Source organism: Bos indicus x Bos taurus, chromosome 6 (assembly GCF_003369695.1).
Source record: "Bos indicus x Bos taurus breed Angus x Brahman F1 hybrid chromosome 6, Bos_hybrid_MaternalHap_v2.0, whole genome shotgun sequence".
Taxonomy (NCBI): domain Eukaryota; kingdom Metazoa; phylum Chordata; class Mammalia; order Artiodactyla; family Bovidae; genus Bos; species Bos indicus x Bos taurus.
Genome location: NC_040081.1, coordinates 100,780,595 through 100,802,680, shown reverse-complemented (window position 1 = coordinate 100,802,680; position 22,086 = coordinate 100,780,595). Strand labels below are relative to the sequence as shown.

The 22,086-nt window shown below is 41.0% G+C and overlaps 1 protein-coding gene across 9 annotated transcripts in view; it reads left to right on the top strand.

Moving 5' to 3' along the window:
- MAPK10 (mitogen-activated protein kinase 10) overlaps positions 1–22,086 on the top strand; it is a 652,453-nt gene that overhangs the window by 257,172 nt on the left and 373,195 nt on the right. For all 9 annotated transcript variants that reach the window (XM_027544954.1, XM_027544951.1, XM_027544956.1 and 6 more), the window contains one exon: positions 544–658. The gene's annotated coding sequence lies outside the window, so the exon portion shown is untranslated. The remainder of the gene's footprint in view (positions 1–543; positions 659–22,086) is intronic.

Genomic DNA, 22,086 nt, shown 5'->3' with positions numbered 1-22,086 from the left:
TCTTTCTAGTTTACACCAACTTCAGTTTTTAACATTTTAACTTATTTTTTGCCTTCTTTATTAAATAATTTTTGTTCGAGTATGGTTGCTCAAATTCAGTTTAGTTTCATTTTATTTCACATAGTTCAAAACTTTTTCAACTTTTCCTTTATCGATGACTCTGTAATTCATTTTTCCATGTGAACCCATTGTTCTTGTATGAGGAGCAGACTGTGCAAACATGTAACAAGGAGCTCATGGTTGAAGCCGAATAGGGTACCTCCTATCACAAACTCAAATCCATGTCATCCAAGGTAACAATTACTAATTGGGCTTATGTTCAGATGTTAAAATATCCAGCTACTCTGGTGATGGCCACACCAAAGTTCTAGTGTTTGATAAATTTGAACAGAGCGAACTACCTTGAGATTTTACTCCTTCCCCTTGTGTGCTCACTACCCACCCCCCAACGTCTTTGTTAGTCTTTTGACTTTTCTAAATGCAGGTGAAATCCCCACTGAAATGGTAAAATCAAACTTGATTGTGTTTTTGCTTTGATTTTAGGCTAGCGTGAGAAACACCAACGGCAACACCATCTCAGATCTCTGTTATGGCGACTCAGGCAAGAAGCTGTTGAATTAGACCCATTTCCTGTAGATGAGAAACTATACAAGCAGTGGTGAGTTGCAAACTTAAACACATTCCTTAGCAGGAAACATGTGATCTACATAACCAGTTTAAATATTGCATATGATTTAGTGTGTGGATCTGAAGAAATACTGCTCCCAAATCATGTCAACTAAAGAGGTGAAAATCAGTGTTTAACTGATGGTGTGGTGCTATTAATACCACGTGAAGGAGCTTGAGGCCTTTAGGGGCATAAGTGCGTCATCCAGCACCATAATGCTTCCGCCCTGGATGGTACTAGTCTAAGTGAGATGATCGCAGTGAGCAATTTCCTGGGGCTGCGTAACAGTTGGGTATTTACATAACAGTATTTTTCGGTGGCATTTATTATCTGCAACATAATTCTACATTTTACTGCTTCATCTTCTCTAGGAGAATACTGGTTCTGATTTAAATTCTAACACTTAATTCCTTTCAGGAACATATATGCTCGTATATGGGGCTTCCCAGGTGGTGTTAGTGGTAAAGAACCCACCTGCTAATGCAGGAGACACGAGAGATGCTGAAGACACAGGAGACGCTGGTTCGATCTCTGGGTCGGGATGATCCCCTGGAGGAGGCCATAGCAACCCACTCCAGTATTCTTGCCTGGAGAATCCCATGGACAGAGGAGCCTGGCAGGCTACATATATATGTGTATATAAGATATATGTGATATATATTAACATAACATTTAGATCTTTAGACATAAGGGAAGAGAAACCACATCATAGTTTTATAAAACTCGATTTGTGGACATTTTAGCCTACAAATTCTTTGCTTAATAAAGACAGTATTAAAAATAGATCCAGCTGCTTTGTTATTTGGAATCATTTTAAAATCTTATTATTTTATAAAAATATCAGCTCACATAGGCAAAATATATTTTTTAATACTTGATGCTTCATAGTTGCCAATGTCAATAATCAATAGACTCCAGTGGAGATGAACCAGGTATAATCTGTCAAACAACATCTCTGAGAAATAGATTATGACAGTGATGCTTGTAAGACTCCAAAAGAAGCTGTTTTGAACGAGTGATCGATATCTCTCTTTCATTTGTTTATTGGCTTATATAACTCTGGGTTTATAGGCTGCGCTATGAATCAATGCATAAACCATAACTGTGGAGGATTGATGAAATTAACCTTGTACTTGTTTCACATCATGATTCTTATTACAGTCTGATTATGATTACATTGAGGAAGCAGATATAATAGTCATCACTATGCTGTACTTAATCAATATGTGTTAAATGATTGTTATGACTGAGAAAATACGTAATTGCCAGTAATCAACCATTTTGATTTCAAACAAGGGTGATTTTTTTTTTATGGCTGAACTTAATCTTTTGAGTTATGGGTCACTCCCAGTGATGTCAAAAATATATATTGCCCCCTCTTAAACATGTATTCATTAAGCAAACATTTACTGAGAATCTGTGGTGTAGATATCATCCTTTGCACTTGGGACAGATGAAGAAGACAGCACCTGCTTTAAAGGAGCCGTGTTTAAAGTATGCGACACTTACGATAAAGTATGTCATTAAAACAGGGAGCGATTTCTAAAGAGTGGGGTACTTATCCACTGCTGTTAAATGGGTAGCCATCTAGGGCTGAAGGAAGTGCCGCCGGGGAGAGTCTAAGACAGATGGGATGGGGGCCTGGAAGGGAAGGCTTCCCAGAGGGAGCGAGATTTTAGCTGGATGTTAAGGACAGTAAGAGGTTAGCTAGAAGAAGGGGAACAGTGAGAACGTTTTTCAAGGGCCTAGAGACTTGAGGGAGCATGATTGATGGGGAGCGAGATGTCATTTACTGCGCTGGGGCATAAATGGGGGTGGGAAAGATAAAGCTGAAGAAAGGTACAGGGGATATAACATGGGAGAGTTTTTAAGACAAAGCTAAGGAGTTTGTATTTTATTCCACAATAAAGAACCTCTAAAAGATTTTAAGTAGAATGATGCTATGAAACTTATTTTTTAGAAAATACCATGTACTCTAGATCCCATGGACGGAGGAGCCTGGAAGGCTGCAGTCCATGGGGTTGCTGAGGGTCGGACACGACTGAGCGACTTCACTTTCACTTCTCACTGTCATGCATTGGAGAAGGAAATGGCAAGCCACTCCAGTGTTCTTGCCTGGAGAATCCAAGGGACAGGGGAGCCTGGTGGGCTGCTGTCTATGGGGTCGCACAGAGTCAGACACGACTGAAGCGACTTAGCAGCAGCAGAAAAGTACATAAAACAAATTCAGTTAAAGAATAATTACAGAGCAAACCTTGTATGACCACCAAGTAGACTCCCAGTAAGCCCTCTGTGCTCCTCTAAGACCACATGCTTTCCCTTCCCCGCTAGAGGTAACCACTACTCTGCCTCTTGTCACTTCTTCCCTTGCCTTTCTTTGTAGGTTTTCAATCTTGTAATCGTGGTGAAAGAAAGTGACAGTTGCTCAGTCATGTCTGACCCTTTCCGACCCCATGGACTATAGCCCATCAGGTTCCTCTTTCCATGGAATTCTTTGGGCAAGAATGCTGGCATGGGTTGCCATTCCCTTCTCAAGGGTATCTTCCTGACCCAGGCATTGAACCTGGTCTCCTGCATTGCAGGCAGATTCTTTACTGTTTGAGCCACCAGGGAAGCCATGGTAGTATATATATATTCTTAATCACTTGATTTTGTGAAACCCTCTAGTGAAAGTGAAAGTTGCTCAGTCGTGTCCTACTCTTGTGACCCAATGGACCATGGAATTCTCCAGGCCAAAATACTGGAGTGGGTAGCCTTTCACTTCTCCAGGGGATCTCCCCAACCCAGGGATCAAACCTAGGTCTCCCACATTGCAGGTGGATTCTTTACTAGCTGAGCCACCAGGGAAGCCCAAGAATACTGGAGTGGGTAGCCTATCCCTTCTCCAGCAGATCTTCCCAACCCAGGAATTGAACTGTGGTCTCCTGCATTATAGGTGGATTCTTTACCAACTGAGCTATCAGGGAAGCCTGTGAAACACTGCAAGGTTCATGTTAATGTATGTAGTTTATTCAAGTAACTTATGTGGTATTTTACTCTATGAATACATCAAAATTTACTTATCCATCTCACCACTGATAGACATTTGGATCGTTTCTACATTACGTATGTGTGTCTGTGTATGTATGTTGTTGTTGTTCAGTCATTAAGTCGTGTCCAACTATTTGCGACCCTATGAACTGCAGCACGCCAGGCTTCCCTGTCCTGCACTATCTCCTGGAGTTTGCTCAGATTCATGTCCATTGTGTCTGTGATGCTATCTAACCATCTCATCCTCTGTCATTTTCTTCTCCTTTTGCCTTCAAACTTTCCCAGCAACAGGGTCTTTCCCAATGAGTCAGCTCTTTGCATCAGGTGGCCAAAATATTGGAGATTCAGCTTCAGTATCAGTCCTTCAGTGAACGTTCAGGGTTGATTTCCTTCTGTCAATCCAAAAGGAAATCAACCCTAATTATTAACCTGAGTTATTTATATATAAATGTACTAAGTAAATTTTAATAAATACATATATTTATATATGATAACATTAAGTATACATATGCTACTTTTTATGCACATATTGTTGCTCATAGATTCTAGAGTACATGCGTAAGAACTTCTGTAGGATACATATCAAGGAAAGGAACTCTTGAGTTTTGGGGTATGTGCACATTAAGTTTTTCTGCTGCCGCTGCTGCTGCTAAGTCGCTTCAGTCGTGTCCAACTCTGTGCGACCCCATAGATGGCAGCCCACCAGGCTCTGCTGTCCCTGGGATTCTCCAGGCAAGAACACTGGAGTGGGTTGCCATTTCCTTCTCCAATGCATGAAAGTGAAAAGTGAAAGTGAAGTCGCTCAGTCGTGTCTGACTCTTAGCGACCCCATGGACTGCAGCCTACCAGGCTCCTCTGTCCATGGGATTTTCCAGGCAAGAGTACTGGAGTGGGTTGCCATTGCCTTCTCCAAGTTTTTCTAAATAATGCCAAATATTTTCCTCAATCAATTGCATGAATTTATGTTCCTATCAGCAGTATATAAGAAGCTCTATATCCTCACCAACTCTTTATTTTTAAGTTCTCAAAATTTGCTGATCAGGTGGATGCATAATTGTACTCATGGAAGTAGTAGTTTGCATTTGCTGACTACTAAGGAAGAAGAATTTTTTTAATTTTTATTGGCCATTTGATCTTCTGTTGTGAAGTGCCTGCTAAAGTCTTTATGCGACTAGTCTTTCAGAATGACAACTAGCACTTATGGAGTTCTTGCTGTGTAATAAGCACTGTGCTAAGCGCTTTACAAACATTTAATCCTCATGTCATCCCTATGATTTATAGATAAGGAAACTCAAGTTTAGAGAGGTTAAATAACTTGCTAGCAATCACATAACTAAGAAGCAGAGGATTTAGCATGTAAGCCCAGGTCTTTCTGACTCCAGAGTTCTTCAGTTTCTTTTTTTTTAATTTATTTATTTTTGGTTGTTCTGAATCTTCATTGCCGCAAGTTGCTTCATTTTCTCCCGTTGTGGTGAGTGGGGGCTACTCTTACGTGGGCTTCTCACTGGAGTTGTCTTCTCTTGTTGTGCAGAACAGGCTCTAAGTGCTCGGGCTTCAGTAGTGGGCCCAGTAGTTAAGGCTTGTGGGCTCGAGGGTGAGGGCTCGGCAGTTGTGGTACATGGGCTTAGCTCCTCCATGCATGTGGGGTTTTCCTGGATCAGGGATTCAACCCATGTCTTCTGCATGGCAGGCGGATTCTTTACCACTGTGCTACCAAGCAGTTTCTTGAATCATGTTTGAAAGGGGTTTAGATTAGAGCCAGGGGACTTATCAGCTACTATTGCAGGAGCTCAGCTAAAAAATAATAAGGGCATAAACAAAAGAATCATCAGTAGGACACAAGTGCAAATTAATTGGACCCAGTAATGAATGTCATGGGTGAAGAAGAGGGAGGATTTTAAAGTCTCAAATTTTCAGACCTGGTGGCTAGGTAGCTTCAAAGTTAGTAATACAATGTATATTTAAATATATTCTAGGTCTTGTGGTAGGCTTTAAGAATATATTTTATGGTTGCACTATTCAATGAGAGATGAATTTAATTCATAGGATTATAAAGTTTAGGGTTTAAAGAGACCACAGTGTTGACTTGGGTCAACTCTTTACTGTTTTAAAATGTGAAACCTAGTGTGAAAAGAAGTGTCTTGGTCGAGATCACATGTTACTGTCAGATTAAGAAGAGATACTTGGATGACAGAGAATGCAAAGAAATAACAACTTTTTAAATTTTTTAAAAATTAATAAGTTAAAATAAATTGACCTACTTTATCTTCTAAACATGTCTCACATCAGTTCCCTTTGAAATAAATCTATTGCTAACAGCACAAATTAGGCCCTCGTCATCACTGTGAGCAGTTTTATCTAAAGTAGGCTAGCATATTATCTTCTTGCTCATGATTCTACCAATGAAACCTCCAGATTCGATGTGCAGTTTTTACTGTGTAACCGCCCAGCTTACTTAGATATGCTCCATTGCCTATGTAATAAATTCCCCTCTACTTAAAATATACCATACTCCCATCTACCTCCAATTTAGCAATGAATATCTCTCCAGTTACCTGGGGACCCCAATGTGCTTCAGTTTCATCACACACTCAAGTGTTTCTTCTGTAATTTACTTCGTATTGTCTCTTCCGCCTGTATTCACCCTCTCCACCCTTTACTTAGTCATTGGCCATTTTTTAAGACCTTTGCAATTCAAAGAATGATCCGGGGATCAACAGCTCAAATGCTGTCTGGGGCTTGATTAGAATCGCAGCATCTCAAGTCTCTCCTACATCTACTGATTCAGAATTTTTCCCACAAGATTCTCAGGTGATTTTGTGTTCAAGAGGCACTGCTTAGACTTACATTAGACTTCATCAGATGTTATCTCCTTCCAGAAACCCTTCCTGAATCCTTCCATAAGGCTGAGGTGTTCTCACCTCAGCCTATGCATGTCTGTCTCACCGCATTTTATTGTTCAGTTGCTCAGTCACATGCACCTGTTTGTGACCCCATGAACAGCATCATGCCAGGCTTCCCTGCCCTTCACTGTCTCCCAGAGTTTGCTCAAACTCATGTCCATTGAGTTGGTGATGCCATCCAACCATCTCATCCTCCTGCCTTCAGTCTTCCCCAGCATCAGGGTCTTTTCCAATGAGTTGGCTCTTCCCATCAGGTGGCCAAAGTATTGGAGCTTCTCGCTGCATTACTATAGTGTTTTATTAACTGTTTAATGTCTATCTCTCCACCTTAGCCTGTGAGTAATTTGAGCCAGATCTAATTATCTTTGACTTGTCTATGCCTAGCACAGTGCCTGATACTTGTTAGTACTGCATGAATATATGTTGGCTGGCTGATAAAACAAAGAAGGCTGTTAGGCTGCTTTCCAGATTGTACAATTTCCAAATTGTATCCAGAGGTACAATTTTTGATGCATTTTTTGGTAGTCTAGTTATTTTTCTACAAAGTCCCTTGGGCTATGCTTTTTCTCCTTGTTATTTTCTTTCTCCTTCCTCTGTTTCTTTTTCTTTCTTTTTTTCTACTTATATATCTTTCCATATCCATATATATATATATATATATATATATATATGTATATATATAGAGAGAGAGAGCTTCTCTTCCCAGGTGGCTCAGTGATAAAGAATCTGCCTGCAATGCAGGAGATGCAGGAGACGCTGTGTTGATCCCTGGATTGGGAAGGTCCCCTAGAGGAGGGCATGGCAACCCACTCCAGTGTTTTTGCCTGGTGAACCCCATGGACAGAGGAGCCTGGAAGCCTGCAATCTACACGGTTGCAAGGAGTCATATACAACCGAAGCTACTGAGCATGCGTGCACCATGTATGTATATTTCTCTCTGACTTTGTGTCTTGATTTAAGGAGCCAGAATGTCCTCTGGCTCTCAGTTCTCATGTTTCTGACCCTGATATAATGTGTGAGATTCCCACTTACTCCTTTGGTTGAAGACTGTTCGTATTACAATAGAAATCTTATGAGAATTCCCTGGTGGTCCAGTGGTTAGGACTTGGTGTTTTCACTGCTGGGGTCTGGAGAACTGGTTGGAGAACTAAGATCCCACAAGCTATGCTGTGAGGCCCCCCAATATTATGAGGTAAAGTGATTGGAGAACTAACCTGATAAACTAACTTCAGTTAAAGTATGATTGACTTTAATGGGTTTTGAATATAGATAACATCCATGGTTGGTTAAATGTCTTACTGCATTAACATAGGAGACTAAGGAAATGGAATATGTAGGAAAAGTAGTTACATGGAGAGGGAATTAAGAGTGGTCTGAAAGAGAGTGCTTTTAAGGGGTTTAGCAGATTATTTAACATTTTTCATTATATTATTTCTGGAAAAGGAAGAGAACTTGATGTTAGAGTCTCACTGCAGCTTTGTCATGAATTAATACCTGTTGGGTCAAGTCTTAATCTAGTTGAGTTTCAATTGTGTATTGAGGGAGTTGTGATAGATGATGTTTCTTTTTATGACTATAAAAATTATATGGATTAAATTGAACAGATTGAATTAAAGCATAGATTAATGCCCTGAAGGCCAGGCCAAGTGGAGTACCTTGGTGAGGGTGGCCTTGGTCGGTGAAGGGACTTCATAGGGATGACAAGCAGCGTCATGGGCAGCTGAAGGGGAAGAATAGGCTAGATAGAGATTTAGAGGATCTTGAAGATAGACACCTATGCCCAGTTTTGCTTTGACCCGCCCCCTTTTATTATCTTTGGCTTAATTCTACCCATTCTCACTCTAAATCTAGGGATAAAGTATTTTAACTATAGCAAGTCACCTCTAATTATTGAGATTTTATTATCCATAAGGAAGATAACTTATGCATACACAACCAAATTGACTGCATCTGTTTTCCTAATTTGTGTCTTTCTTTATCTTAAAATTATCCTCTTATATTGAAGGATTAGTGTGTGTAAATGTTTGTTCATTTATTTATGAGAAGATTCTTTAAAACTTTGTCTTTAAAATCATGGTTTCTAAGCTGTATTTGGGATGTACCAACACATCGGATAAGACTACTGGCATCTTAATCACCTTAGAAATCATATCAATGTGACACATTTACTTGAAGGTTAATAATTTCAGTGGACAGATTACTGTGGTAGAATTTCTGAAGAATGAAGAAGACACGTCTCCTTCTTTTCCCTCCCTCCTTCCTTTTTTCCTTCCTGTTTCCCTTCCTCTCTCCATCCCATCCTCTCTTCCCCTCCTTCCTTCCTTCTTTCCTTTCTCTTTCAAGTATTTATTGACTGCTTCTGTGCTAGGTGCTGCAGCGTCGATAATAAATTTATCTCACACGTAGGGTGGATAGTTGTTTTAATAGAGGACAAGTTCGGGGAACAGTGCAATTACAAATCACTTAACTAATTACTCAGACCTTCTTGACCGGGGCTCCACAGAAACACATGAGTCCCTGCTCTCTAAGGTAGCCATTCTCAGACTTTGTGGCCTCAGGATTCCTTTATACACTCCATAGTTGTTGAAAAACCTGAAGACATTTTGTTCATGTGCATTATATCCATTGGTATGTGCCTGAGTGCCCAGTCACTCAGTCGTGTCTGACTCTTTGTGACCCCATGGACTAGCCAGCCAGGCTCCTCTGTCCATGGGATTTCTCAGGCAAGAATACTGGAGTGGGTTGCCATTTCTTTCCCCAAGGGATCTTCCCGACCCAGAGATTGAACCCACATCTCCTGTGGCTCCTGAGTTGGCAGGTGGGTTCTTCACCGCTGCACCAGCTGGGAGCCTGCCCTCACTGTTGGTATTTACAGTATCAGAAATTAAGATATCAGTTTGAAATACTTTGGTAATTTAAAAGTAACAGTAAACTGTTAGCTATGTTAAATAAAAGTAATGTATCTTTGAATGAAAACTGCCTTTCACAAACTAAAAATAAGTTAGCGACAAGCTTGGTATTGCATTTTTGTATATCTGTTTAATGACTGGCTTAATGGAAGACAGCTGAATTCTGTTATCTACCTATGGCTTCTGTCTGCTGTTATATCACACACCATGCAGTCTCTGGAGGATGGTATTACAAATCTGAGAGAAAAATGAGAGTGAAATGGCAAACTGTGTCTTAATATTATTTGGAGTTAGTTTTGAGCTCAGGGGCCCCTCTGAAAAAGTCTTGAGGACCTTCAGGACATCTATATGTGATACTTGCCTGGAGTAGGAAATGGGAACCCACTTCAGTGTTCTTGCCTGGAAAATCCCATGTACAGAGGAGCCTGGTGGGCTACATCCATGGGGCCGCAAAGAGTTGGGCGTGACCGAGCACATGTATGATACTTGGAGAGCTACTTTTTAAAAAAAGAATTTATTTACTCATATTTGGCTGTGCTGGGTCTTCGTTGCTGCATGCAGGCTTTCTCTAGTTGCTGTGAGTGGGGGCTTCTTATTGCGGTGGCTTCTCTGTTGCAGAGCCCAAGCTCTAGGGTGTGTGGGCTTCAGTAGTTGTAGCACGTGGGCCCAGTAGTTGCGGCTCGAGGGCTCTAGAGTGTGCGCTCAGAAGTTACCATGCACCGGCTCAGTTGCCCACACAGCATATGGAATCTTCCCAGACTGGGGATTGAACCTGTGTCCCTTGCATTGGCAGGCAGATTCTTAAACACTGAACCACCATGGAAGTCTGGAGAACCACTTCTAAAGAGCATCTGTTGTATGCAATGAATTAACATCTCTTTTATGACCTAGAATGGCATCATTCGTGGAGAAACAGAGACTATAGTGTGTTTGGTCTTTCAAAGGAGAAATTTGAGATGAGAAATCCTGTAAGATTGTAACCTCTGTGAAGGCAGAGATCTATGTCTCTTGTTTCACCTATTAGCTTTCACAGGGCCCGACACCTTGTTGACTCTGTGAATCTCAGTGATAGAACATTCTAAGATAGATATATACCTTTATAAGTCACAGCAGCCCCAGATAGAATTCAGCGAGAGCAAAAAATAAAGGTTAAATGGGTATTGTGGAGTTGGAGGGAGCAGCTGTTTTTAACTAAGGTGTTGTCAGAGGGATTCATGAGGAGATGGCATCAGAGTGGAACTGGGAAGGTAATTTTAGCAGACAGCGTTGGAGTTAGAAAGGTTACTTCTAGAAGAGGCAATAGAATGAGTAAAGAGAAGAGTGGGCTTGGGGTTCTTAAGTTTAGGCTTATGTGATATAGGCACAGAGGAGATTGAAGTCAGACACGGCTGGGAAAAAGCTTGGGGTTAGGTTAAGGGAGGTCATGAATGATCTCTGAAGGAATTTGGGTCCGTTTTCCATAGACCAAGAAGAGCTACCGCTGTTTTCTGAGCAGAGTGAAGAAAGTGAATCTTGCAGCAAGACTGAGAGTGGTGTGAGGAGGAGAGAGGATGGAGCTGAGCTGCTACAGGGAAGGAAGGAATGAGAATTGAAGAAGAGGTGGTAAGAATGGGTAGGGAAGGATCCAGTAGATAGAGAAGGTACCCACGTTCAGATAATTTGGAGTAAGAAGGGCTTCCATCAGTAAGAAAGGGGAATTTCAGGTTCCTTGTGATGTCATTGTAGACACAGCCACAGTATTACTAAGCAGTTATAAAAAGGTCCTTGGGCTTTGGCTTTTCTATATGTAAAAACGCAGAAATGGATTGCTTGTCTATCTGTGTCACAAGAGTGCATGGAAGCATTAGTGAACTCCTTCATAGAAAAGTGCTCCACTAATCTAAGCCATCAATAATAAAAATGAGAATGTTTGCCAGGTGCTTTTGCTTCTCTGTTGAAGGCTTGCTATGCAAATATGAAATATTGCCTGGAACTATTGTCATTGTTAATAATAGTAAAGTCATTACCATGAAATGCCTACACAGCAAACTGATTCTCTGTCGATTCCAAATTGAGATGACAAAGCCAGGCGTTGAAGTCCATTCTATTTTGTTGATTATGAATCTTGCTTATTGTAAACTATTTTCCTGGTTAGGGAAGACATCCTTTTAAGAGCATTTGAATTTCATTGTATCTCATTATTTCCATCACTCTATTCTGGTCAGGTTTCTTATTGCTATCAGGAGCCTCATTATCCTGAATTTTCTCTATGCGGATAGAGGTGTACAGCATTTGATGTGTCTGGTACTTGCATCTGTGCTCTTGTTAATTGTGGCTACTTCCATTAATTTAACACTTAGCTGTATAGCATGGTGCTCAAGCATATAAACTCCAAAGTTAACCCATCTGGTTTTAAACCCAAATTCTATTATCTCATGTGAATGATCCTGGTTAAATCACATGATCTCTTAAGCTTCAGTTTTCTTATCTGTAAAATGGTACTATTAATAATAATGCTACTGATCTCATATGGTTTTTATAAGGATGAAGTGAAATGAAGTGAAGTCACTCAGTTGTGTCCGACTCTTTGTGACCCCATGGACTGTAGCCTACCAGGCTCCTCTGTCCGTGGGATTCTCCAGGTAAGAATACTGGAGTGGGTTGCCATTTCCTTCTCCAGGAGATCTTCCCAAGCTAGGGATCGAACCCGGGTCTCCCGCATTGCGGGCAGACACTTTACCATCTGAGCCACCAGGGAAGCTGTATGTGAAATACATGACGTGCTCAGTAACTGCTGGGTTTTGTTTTGGTCAAATGTATTATCATCAACATGTCTTCTTTCTTAATGAGGTTCTTGTTTTATGTTTTGTTAATTCATTATTTGTTTACTGAGTTAATTTGTGACCACACAATTGATCATCAACCTTTTCTTTACTGAGAATAACATTCTGAAGAATGCCCCAAATCTTTAAAAAATTTTAATTATTTTATATATATATATATATATATATATATTCATTCATTCATACTGGGCTTTCTTTTTGCCTAGCACATCAGGTGTGTTTAATTGTGCAGTGAATAAAGAGATCTGACGACTTGTTCCAATCACCTGACTGGTATTATTTCTCATGGCACAGTGTTGTCTTCCTACAGAATCTTTCTATAAAAAAATTTGTTAACCATCCTCCTTCTGAACTTTTGTGTCTTATTCAGTCTGTTCCCAAGATCTGTAACAATATGTTTCTGTCCTGGCTGTGCATCATGTCTCTCAGGACTTCTAAAGGCACCTTCCCATATGAGCTCACATCCATTGAGATCCATTTGAAACATACACCAGACTCTTTGTTCATACTGTTGAGGCTTAGTGAGCTGTTTGGGCTACAATGAAACCTTTGCTCTGCTCAGCAAACCAGGGCTTATTTTTATAATTTGCTTAAATAGTTCAAGAGTTATAGGACGACTGTGGTCCTGCTCAGCACCCAATCAGTTGTTATCCATTACAACTGATGCTTATCAGTTGTGTAGCTTGAGTATTCATCCACTATCTCTCTCTAGATTGCCTCTTAACTTCTATGGGACAGGAAATGCATGAAGGTAATGGTCTTGCTTCCTATGAAAAGTTGATCCTTATTTGCCAATAGTGAATCTATTCAAATTGTAGAGGATAGAATGAAAATGACTACTGAAAATAGCTGCTATTAGAGGTGGGAAGATGATTGAGTAGTAAGGCAAATCAGAATAAATTAGCATTTAATAAGTTCCTTCTTTTATGATTCCAACATTGAGTGTCTTAATCGTTCTGGCTCAGAAATTGTTCAGATGGATATACTAGGAAGGAGTTTTCTTTTTGAAAATTGTGATGCTCGATCTGATATTGTTGCTGTTCAGTCACTAAATTGTGTCTGAATATTTGTGGCCCCATGGACTGAAATTTAAATTTATCACCTCAGCTTCCCCCACCTTTCAGTAGGAGGTGCACTTACTTTAGCCATCTGCCAGTTGTGTGATCTTGGCCATGTAACCTAATGCCTGGCTTCTTGGTTTTCTCATTTATAATATAGGCACAATAAATGCATCTGTCCCATAAGGTAGTTTTGAGAATTTTACTTAATTTTCACAAGAGATATAAGGTATTCTGTAAGAGATTTAAAGTTATTAGAACAAAGCCTGGCACAGAGCAAAACTTCAGTAGCTATTAGCAAATATTATTACCCATCTGAAATAACATGGTGGTTTAGAACTTGATTCTGGAATCAGACTTGCTGGACTTGAGTCCCAACCCTGTCACTTACTGCTTGGCTAGTTTGCAGTTCAGTTCAGTTCAGTCGCTCAGTCGTGTCCAACTCTGCGACCCCATGGACTGCAGCACGCCAGGCCTCCCTGTCCATCACCAACTTCCAGAGTTTACTCAAACTCATATCCATTGAGTCAATGAATCCATTCAACCATCTCATCCTCTGTCATCCCCTTCTCCCACCTTCAATCTTTCCCAGCATCGGGGTCTTTTCAAATGAGTCAGTTCTTTGCGTCAGGTGGCCAAAGTATTGGAGTTTCAGCTTCAGCATCAGTCCTTCCAATGACTATTCAGGATTGATTTCCATTAGGATGGACTGGCTGGATCTCCTTGCAGTCCAAGGGACTCTCAAGAGTCTTCTCCAACACCACAGTTCAACAGAATCAATTCTTCAGTGCTCAGCTTTTTTCATAGTCCACCTCTCACATCCATACATGAATACTGGAAAAACCATAGCTTTGACTAGATGGACCTTTGTTGGCAAAATAACGTTTCTGCTTTTTAATATGCTGTCTAGGTTGGTCATAACTGTTTTTCCAAGGAGCAAGCGTCTTTTAATTTCATGGGTGCAGTCACCATTAGTAGTGATTTTGGAGCCCAAAAAATAAAGTTAATTTTGTTTAATTTTGGACTCCTCTATAACCTCTCTGAGCCTCTGTTTCGTTTTTAATTGGGACAGTGGTAGTATCTACTTCACAAGATTCATGGGAGGAATAGACAGAAATCACATTGCATCTTTCATTGAATATTAGGCATCATTTTTGTAATTCTTATGACACATGCATTATATAGTAATTGTAATAGTAAATGCTCATAGAGCACTTACTCTGAGCCAGGCAACATCTCAAGTACACCGCATGTATTATCTCATTTATTCTTCGCAATACCTTAAAGTGAGGCAGGCACTATTACTGTGCTCCTTTTACAGATGAATAAATTGCAGCAAAGAGAGGTCAAGCAACATGTTCAAGATCCCGTAGTTGTTGATGGTGAAGCACAATCTGAACACTATGCATTCCACTTTATTGCCTCTTTACTTACAACAATAAAGAAACAAGTCAACTACAGTGTCTGGAGAGTGAAATTACACTGTTAGGCTAATGATTGAGGCTCTCCCTGTGTTCTCCCCTTTTTCAAACCCTACATCTATTCATATGGCCAGATAAACCTGATTAAAATGACGATTAATAATTAGCACTATGAAGATGAGGGGCTTCCCGGGCGGCACAGTGGTAAAGAATCTGCCTGCCAATGCAGAAGACTCAAGAATTGTGGGCTCGATCTTTGGGTTGGGAAGATCCCATGGAGGAGGAAATGGCAACCCACTCCAGTATTCTTGCCTGGGAAATCCCATGGACAGAGGAGCCTGGTGGGCTACAGTCCATGGGGTTGCAAAAGAGTTTTACGTGACCGAGTGACTGAGCGCGCACACACACACACACACACACACACACACACACACAGAAGATGAGAAGGTGATGCAGTTCATAAAACGGGGACCTGAAATCTCTGTGGTTGAATCTAGAAGGAAAGCCTCCAGACCTCCTTGCCCCAGATAAACTCTTCCTGTCCTGGGTGAGGTGAGAGGGCAGGTTTACTCAAGACTTCTCATCTTATTTAGCTCCAACTTCTCCCCTTTTTCTGCTTCTGCCTTAGTCACTGCATGACTGTCTGAAGCCCCAGGCAATCACATACATTTCCGATTTACTTATTGATAAGGAAAATCAATGTTATTTATTGTCCTTTGTCTTCTGTCTGTTCCCGGCAATGGTTGAAGTGACTGTGCCCCGTGCTGTAGACTGCCCTTAAACTCTGAATAAAGAATAATACCTGACTGCAGAGTGTGAGCCAAAGGGCTTTGGCTTTCAAGTCCTACAGATCTGGTCCAAATTTCTAATCTGACACTAGGCAATTAGTTAACAATCTTAAGACTGACTTTCCTCATCTATAAAATGGTTATGTTTTACATATTCCATAGTTTTTGAGAGAACTGAATGTAAAACATTTTTAGTATGATGTCTTGCTACAGCAGAGAATTGCATTTTGTTATTGCTATTATAACACTAAAACTTTGAAAAAGATTGGCTTGCTTTGGATCATTGCCAAGCAGTTTCATTATTGAAATAACTAAAGAAACTCAGTTGTTATCATGGCAAATGCCCTGAGGTACTTTCAATACAATAAAATAATTTTATTTTCATCCTTATTAGCACGCATGCTCTGGGTGACCCTACTCGGTTTGGGAAAAGTAAGCTGTGAAAAGGGTTTAGGGTGGTAAAGTGCAAGAAAAAAGTGAGTGTATAAAATAGTACTCAGCTGTTTATTTATCTAAGTGAAATAATGTATACAGACACATTTTGCAGATTCTTAAATCCTTTGCAAATGTAAGATTAAAAAATAATTTCCATAGGAATTCTAACAAGAAGAGAGGAATGGAATTAATTTGTCAAGGAAGGCAGGGAGAAGAGCAGATTTTAAATTATATGTTAAGGAAAATAAGATTCAGTTCAGTTCAGTCACTCAGTCATGTCCGACCCTTTGTGACCCCATGGACTGCAACACACCAGGCCTCCCTGTCCATCACCAACTCCCAGAGATTATTCAAACTCATGTCCATTGAGTTGGTGATGCTATTCAACCATTTCATCCTCTGCCATCCCCCTCTCCTGCTTTAAATCTTTCCCAGCATCAGTGTCTTTTCAAATGAATCAGTTCTTCTCATCAGATGGCCAAAGTATTGGAGTTTCAGCTTCAGCATCAGTCCTTCCAATGAATATTCAGGACTGATTTCCTTTAGGAAGGACTGGTTGGATCTCCTTGCAGTCCAAGGGACTCTCAGGAGTCTTCTCCAACACCACAGTTCAAGGAAACCAGAATTTGAGCAGTTGGACTTTTGTTGCTGTTGTTTAGTCACTAAGTTATGTGTGACTCTTTTGCGACCCCATGGACTGCAGCCCACCAGGCTCCTCTTGTCCATGGGATTTTCCCAGCAAGAATACTGGAGTGGGCTGCCATTTCCTTCTCCAGGGTATCTTCCGACCCATAGAAAAAGGCAAATAGTAAATCTTGAGAAAGCATATACGATAAGCATAAAACTAACTGGTCTGTTAGTATTTGAGTATTTGGGCAGATGAATGGGAGCTTGCATGCCAGGTAGAGGATTCTGGATATTTTAGCCTCAGTGCATTCCCAGCATCAGCGCTTGGTCCCACAGACTGATTCATCTGGTGATCGAGGGAAGTAGAGAGCAACGTTTTCTTTCATTATACGTGGACTGACAATTGCAGATAAAGTGGGTGCTCTGCATCAGCTCTCTCTCTCTTTTTTTTTTTTGTAATTGGAGGATAATTGATTTACAATGTTGTGTGTTTCTGCTGTACGACAAAGTGAATCAGTTGTATGTATACACATACCCCCTCCCTCTTGAGCCTCCTCCCACCTCCCTCTCCGTCCCACCGCTCCAGGTCATCACAGGGCACTGAGCTGAGCTCCCTGTGTTGTATACAGCAGCTTCCCAATGGCCATCTGCTTTACACGTGGTAGTGTGTGTATGTTAATGCTACTCTCCCAATGTGACCCACCCTTCCCTTCCCCACCTGCTCTGCCCTCACATGTCCATTCTGTCTGTCTTCTGCGCCAGCTCCTGATTGACGTGCTGATATAATGACTAGTTGCAATAGTCCCTCTTCTTGGGTTGCAAACTTGCTGGATTACACAATCATGTCTGATGCAGATGTCCACCATCTTATGGACTCAGAATTTTTACCACTTTCCATTTCCCCATTCTCTCTGTGGTGTGAGGCAGTTTCTTTTTTCTGACTCTCAAACACAAAGGGGCTTATAACCCGCCTTGTTCTAGGCAACCACTCATGCAAGTGTAGACGCAGACCTTGAGCAGTGCCTGAAGTATCCATCTGAAGAGATTCAGGCATGATTTGCCTTTCTTGGGTGATCAAAGTAATTACCAACCTCTATCGCAAGTGCAGAAAACTGCTTCCAAATTTAATCTATGAACTTCCAGATGTTCAAGCTGGATTTAGAAAAGGCAGAGAAACCAGAGATCAAATTGCCAACATCCATTGGATCATAGAAAAAGCAAGAGAGTTCCAGAAAAACATCTGCTTTTGCTTTATTGACTACGCCAAAGCCTTTGACTGTGTGGATCACAACAAACTGGAAAATTCTTAAAGAGATAGGAATACCAGAGCACCTGACCTGCCTCCTGAGCAATCTGTATGCAGGTGAAGACAAGAAGCAACAGTTAGAACTGGGCATGGAACAACAGACTGGTTCCCAATAGGGAAAAGAGTGCGTCAAGCTTATATATTGTCACCCTACAATTTAACTTCTATGCAGAGTACATCAGGCAAAATGCTGGGCTGGATGAAGCACAAGCTGGAATCAAGATTGCCGGGAGAAATATCAACAACCTCAGGTATGCAGATGACACCAGCCTCATGGCAGAAAGCAAAGAAGAACTAAAGAGCCTCTTGATGAAAGTCAAAGAGGAGAGTGAAAAAGGTGGCTTAAAACTCAACATTCCAAAAACTAGGATCATGACATCTGTTCCCATCACTTCATGGCAAATATATGGGGAAACAATGGAAACAGTGAGAGACTTTATAATGTTGGGGGGCTCCAAAATCACTGCTAATGGTGACTGCAGCCATGAAATTAAAAGACGCTTGCTCCTTGGAAGAAAAGCTATGACCAACCTAGACAGCATATTAAAAAGTAGAGACATGACTTTGCCAACGAAGGTGCATCTAGTCAAAGCTATGGTTTTTTCAGTGGCCATGTATGGATGCGAGAGTTGGACTATAAAGAAAGCTGAGCGGTGAAGAATTGATGCTTTTGAACTGTGGTGTTGGAGAAGACTCTTGAGGGTCCCTTGGACTGCAAGGAGATCCAACCAGTCCATCCTAAAGGAAATCAATCCTGAATATTCATTGGAAAGACTGATGTTGAAGCTGAAACTCCAATACTTTGGCCACCCGATGGGAAGAACTGACTCATTTCAAGGGACCCTGATGCTGGGAAAGATTGAAGGCGGGAGGAGAAGGGGATGACAGAGGATGAGATGGTTGGATGGTATCACCAACTCGATGGACGTGAGTTTGAGTAATCTCTGGGAGTTGGTGATGGACAGGGAGGCCTGGCGTGCTGCAGTCCATGGGGTCACAAAGAGTTGGACACAACTGAGTGACTGAACTTAACTGAAACTTCTTGCTACATTAAACTTGCCATGTGGAGGTAAAGGTAATCTGGCTGCACCATAAATTGCCCTATGATTTACCATAAGTTCCCATAGGATAGGGTTGATTACCTTTATTCACTCAACAAATATTTACTGAGCACTACTGCATGCCGGGTCCTCTTCTAGACGTGAGGATACAGTGATGAATGCAGTGGACTAAAAAATCATCTCTGACTTTATGACCTTATGTCCTGGGGGAAGGAGACAGAGAGTAAACCAGAAGAATAAGTAAAATATGTTGTATATCACACGTTGGAAATGGTCAAGGATAATATTAAAGCAGGGAAATGGATTGGATAGTGTGGTGGAGGGTTACAGTTTTAGACAGGGTGACCAGTGAAGGCTCCCTGGAGTGATATTGAACACAGACTTCTTTTGGTATGTCTGCACGAGCATATTTCCTCTCTGTGTGTGATTCTATATTTGTCCCTTCCAAAACTGTATCCTTGATAAAAGTGGAAGCATTTCCTGGGTAAGTTCTCTACATGTTATCTTCCTGGATAATACCGTCTATCCAAGGGTTTGTGGGTGCCTCTAATTTTTTGATAGACCCTTCAGACAAGTTCTCAAGAATCACTGATAGGAGAAAGTAGAGTTGTCAAGCTTCAGTTAAAACGTTCAGTTCTGCTTAAGACTGGATCGCAAACAATTAAGACCAAGTTCTAGAGTCAGTCACAATGGTTTAGCTCTCCTAAAATACACAGATCACTAAAAGATAGCAATTTAAACTTTAAAAATTATCTCTCTTCCATGAAATTGATTCTGCCCTGACTTGGAAATTATCTGACATTAATTTATAAAAGTAATTTCATGTTCTAGTTGTTTTCTAAAGGTTATTGTATGGCATTTTTTGTTCGTACATTTATTATCTGCTCTTACACTGGTTTCAACAGGAATTATGCTTGTCTTTTTATGTTAGAAATTTTTTGATATGCGTTTGATTTCTTTTGACAAATTTCCAACTCAGGGGGCATCTCTGACATTTTATGACTAGTGTAAGGTATTATCTATTGCAGAGAGAGACAGAGACAGAGAAGAAAAGGAATAAAAGAGTGAGAGGAAAAGAGAGCAAGAAGATAAAAAGCAAAATGATTAAAAAAAATCCCAACTTATTTTTCAGCCTGTCACTTCTATCTGTAGGAATACTATCTGGTTCTTTGTTACCTTATACTCTAGGGCAGGATCATTATGGCAGGTTTTAAATTTGAAAAATCATTTTTCACATAGTGTTTACATACCGTTGTCTTCAACATATTTGCTGCAAACGGTTTTTAGCTTTAGCTTCTAACAGTTTTGTGATCTTTTAATTTGAATAGACTTCTACACTTAAGATAGTCTATTACATACAGCCAATTATTAATAACTGTTTAGGGGCTTTCCAGGTGGCGCTAGTGGTAAATAATCTGACTGTCAATGCAGGAGACACAAGAGACACATGTTCGATCCCTGGGTCAGGAAGATGCCCTGGAGTAGGAAATGGCAACCCACTCCAGTATTCTTGCCTGGAAAATTCCATGGACAGAGGAGCCTGGTGGACTCGCAAAGAGTTGGACACAACTAAGCAACTGAGCGTGCACGATCACATCAAAGCATGTATCAAACTTTATCCCAGGTACTGAGTTACCTTTCACTGGGTCAGAGTTACTGAGATGACATTGGAGGTGCAGGGCTGATGTGTGGAGATGGGCAGTGACAGTAAGTGCTGCAGAGAATCTGATTTTCTACCTGTACAGGTGCGTGCACGTAGAAAATCGGACTATCTTTTCTCCTCTTCCCTCTTTCTGTTAGTGACTATCTCTCTGTGTATATACAGGCTTCCCTGGTGGCTCAAATGGTAAAGAATCTGCCTGCCAATGCAGGAGACCCAGGTTCGATCCCTGGGTTGGGAAGATCCCCTGGAGAAGGGAATGGCAACCCACTCCAGTATTCTTGCCTGGAGAATTCCATGAACAGAGAAGCCTGGTGGGTTACAGTCCATGGGGTCACATAGAGTCAGACACGACTGAATGACTAACATACACATATATATCTATATATATACACATATATACATACACATTTGAATACCTGTTATTCTAGATATTGAGCTCAGAGAAGGTCTTATCCTTGTAAGATCAGAGTTTGAGAGGGACACAAACAGTTCCCTTCATAGCATGTATCACATTTTTTAAATATATAAATTATATAATTTATTTTAATATTAACTTTAAATACTTAAACATAAATATTGCATTTTTTGTGAGCATATTACAAGAGTACCGAATATAGTTTAGGTGTCAGAGAACATCTCCTTGAGTAAAGTTGGCTGGGTAGGAATTATCCAGATAAAGGAAGGAGGTTGGTGAAGTGGGAGAAGGTTTTAGACTGAGGCAACAGCATCCGTGAGAGTCTAGCAGTGACAAAGATTTGAAGAGAGCTACTGCTGCTGCTGCTAAGTCGCTTCAGTCGTGTCCGACTCTGTGCGACCTGATAGACGGCAGCCCACCAGGCTGCCCTGTCCCTGGGATTCTCCAGGCAAGAACACTGGAGTGGGTTGCCATTTCCTTCTCCAATGCATGAAAGTGAAAAGTGAAAGTGAAGTTGCTCAGTCATGTCCAACTCTTCGCAACCCCATGGACTGCAGCCCACCAGGCTCCTCCATCCATGGGATTTTCCACACAAGGGTACTGGAGTGGGGTGCCATTGCCTTCTCCCTTGAAGAGAGACAAGAATACAAATGAGACTTAAGAAACATGCAGGGTCCAGGTTCTATCATGAAGAGCCTTACGTGCCATATTCATTATGATGTAGAAGAGCTGGAAGTGAAGGGTTGGAGGCATGATCAGATTTGAGGGTTAGAAGAAAGCCACCTTTGCCATATAGAAAATGTTTAGAGAAGGGTAAGTTCAATGGTGAAGAGACAAGAAGGCTGTTGCAATGGTCCAGAGAAACATAGCAGCACCCTGGACCAGGTGCTGCAGAGTTAGAAGACAAGATGATGGTTGTGTTCAGGGATATTTAGGAGGAAGATAGAATCTGCAGGACTTGTCTGCATTTGGAAGATGAGG